This window comes from Orycteropus afer, unplaced genomic scaffold (genome assembly GCF_000298275.1).
Source record: "Orycteropus afer afer isolate SDZICR_OR568_19922 unplaced genomic scaffold, OryAfe1.0 scaffold00243, whole genome shotgun sequence".
NCBI lineage: Eukaryota > Metazoa > Chordata > Mammalia > Tubulidentata > Orycteropodidae > Orycteropus > Orycteropus afer.
In genome coordinates this window covers 1,539,128-1,542,242 of record NW_006921830.1, presented here as the reverse complement: position 1 = coordinate 1,542,242, position 3,115 = coordinate 1,539,128, and positions in this window count along the sequence as shown.

Genomic DNA, 3,115 nt, shown 5'->3' with positions numbered 1-3,115 from the left:
TGATGATACCAATGTAAAATATACATAGAAAAAAATTAGAAATAAATTTACCTATTTTGTGCTTAATTGAGGTAATAGAATTAAGGCTGACAGTTTTCTACTTTCTATTTTTTAATATTTTCAATATTCTTAATTTTATAATGATTAAAATCACTTTATTTATTTATTTTTTTAATATACCATGTCAGATAAAAGATATGCTTAAGTAAATTGGTAGATGTATTAGTTAAGATCACCTTAACTACTCTAAGAGCCAAATTTCAAAACTGCAGTGGCTAACAAGGTCACTGAGTAATACAAAGGAGCTCTGGTGGCGTAGTGCCTAAGGCACTTGACTGCTAACCAGAAAGCTGATGGTTCAAACTCACCAGCCACTCCTTGAAAGGAAGATGGGGCAATCTACTGCCTTAGAGATACTGCCTGGAAACCCAAGGAGGGATCACTATGAGTTGGATCCAACTTGACAGCAGTGAGGTTTTTTTTTTTTTTGGGGGGTGGGTGGGTAGGTAATACAAAGAGTTAAGTGCTTGGCCACTAGACAAAGTATTGGCAGTTCAAACTCACCCAGAGACACCTCAAAAGACAGGCCTGGTGATCTGCTTTTGAAAAATCACAATGAAAACCCTATGGGTGTAGTTCTACTCTATGCACGTGATGTCACCATGAGTCAGAATCAACTTGATGGCAACTAACGACACAATGAAACTTTATTTCTTTCTCACATAGTCCAAAATGAGTGTTCCCGATAAATAGCACTCTCTTTACTCCCAAGTATCTCAGTTTGGATAGTGAATTACAAGATCAATCATGATTAAGGGACTCAGGCTCAGTGCCCTAAAGATTGCTTTCAAGTTCCCCCTGACAGAGGAAGAGCCTATACAATCAGGCACAGGTGTATCTTCTGGGCAAGTCAGGAACATGAACACCTCATTTCCATTCATTCCATTTATTACAACAATCACAAAACTACACCTAATGCCAAGTGAGACTGGGCAATGTAGTTATTCATGCCCCCTGGAAGAAAAGGAAATTGTTTTGCTAACCTGCTAGCTCATCTTTACCACAGTGTTTAATGTTTCCTGTTCATAAGGATGATGATTCCATTTTTTTCTGTTTATAAAATGAATACATTTAGATTATTTAAAAAATGGAAAATACAAAGGTGAAAACAAGAGTCACTAAAATTGTTATTTGGGTTGCCTTTTTAACAGAATATTGGAAGAGGGCCTGAGGGGATTTATTTGAGTCCACCTCTTTTTTGTGGGCTCCAGGGGCACCTACTCAGTCTCAGAAGTAAGCTTTTCCACCAGGAAACACTGAGAACTTTGATGTTTCTTTTTGTTTGTTTGTTTTGTTTCAAATATTTCTCTGCCATATACGGGACTTCCAATGTGCAGTTTTCCCTCTAACTATCCTGATGTGAAGATTACATGCAGAGCCAATGAATTTGCTATAGCAAATCATGTACCTAAGACTCTCCCAAGAGTTCAGCAATTCTTTTGTCACCTGCTGTTCTGGCTACCTAGTGCCACTCTGACAAGAATATACCACAAATGGGATGGCCTTAACAAACAGGAATTTATTCTTACAATTTGGAAGCTTTAAGTACAAGTTCAAAGTGCCAGGCTCTAGGGGCTGTGTAAAAGCTCCTCCACCTTGGGTTGCAGCTCTGCCTCCTGCGTGTGGCCCACTGAAGCTGGAGGCTTTTCTTCACTCGGCTACTGTCTGCTGAGGCTGACAAACCCAAGGTTGACAAGTAAAAAGACACAGTCCCTATGTTACCATCGGAAGTACAGCAGGCCATTATTTCAAGTCCATTTTAAGTCCCAAGGTTGGCAGAGCATGGCAGACTGCTGGACAACAACATGGCTACATGCAAGGTCCAAGCATGCCATAAGTTAGAGACCCCAAGGCTTTTGCTTATGTACAGGAAGCAGACCACATTCCCTAAGGCTGCTACTCAGGTGTTCACAGTAGATTCCACCATGGAGTTCATTACCAGTCTCATCGTGGGGAATATTACATCCAGTTGCCCAGCTACTCAACCAGGCCCAGCCAAGTTGACATACCAACTGAACTACCACACCTGCTTAGCACCCTTCCCACAGAAACAACAACTCAAGCCAATTCTTGGCAAGAAGTGTCTTGCTCCCTGCAAATATGTGTAAAGAGAAGACCACGGCTCTAACACAGCCTTCTCCTAGCTCTGGCACCTGAATACCAGAGCCTTTCCCACTTTGCTGATAATAGAACAGTCACAAGCACATCAATAGAAACTTCCCAAGAAGCTTCTAAAATGGCCTTCTATTGACGTTCAGACACCCATGAGGATGTCCAGAGTGTTTCAGTAGCACATTGGTCTCCTACAAAACCAAGAGGAACTAAAAGTGGTTGCTGACTAAACTAGCATTGAAGGGAGGGAGAAGTGACCCAGCAACTGCTGGTAACTGCCAGCCTGGAGGATTTGCGTTGTTGATTGCTAATGTGACCCAGGGGATACGGGAAACCCTCTACCCTAGTGCGCCAACAGTCCAAAGAAGAGGGGGAGAAAACATAACTGACGGATATGTAATAAAATAGTCAAAAGCAGATGTAACCAACTGTAGATATTGTGAAACATATCATAGTCTTACTTGTTCAAACACCACAAATGTTTTATTAAAAGAGAAAGTAAAAACAATGAAAAGTAAATGCCTCTATCGACACAGTGGTTGCAATGGTGGGCTCAAGTACAGCAAGGATTGTGAGGATGGCATGTGACCAGGCAGTGTTTCGTTCTGTAGGGTCATAAGGTCCATGTAAGTCAGAGCTGACTGGACAGCACGTAACAACAACAATCTGCTCTCATATATTCACCTCCCTATCCAAATGTTGCCTCTAACCTCCATTCTCTGACAGCCACATTTACAAATACCAGCAAACCAAATGCACTGCCATTGAGTCAATTCCAACTCATAGCCACCTCCTTTGAGTTTCCGAGGTAGTAAATCTTTAGGGAAGTAGATTGCCCAGTCTTCCTTCCATGGAGTGGCTGGTGGGTTTGAACTGCCAGCCTTCTGGTTATCTGGTTAGCAGTCAAATGCCTTAGGTGCTATATCAGCTATGTCACCAGAGC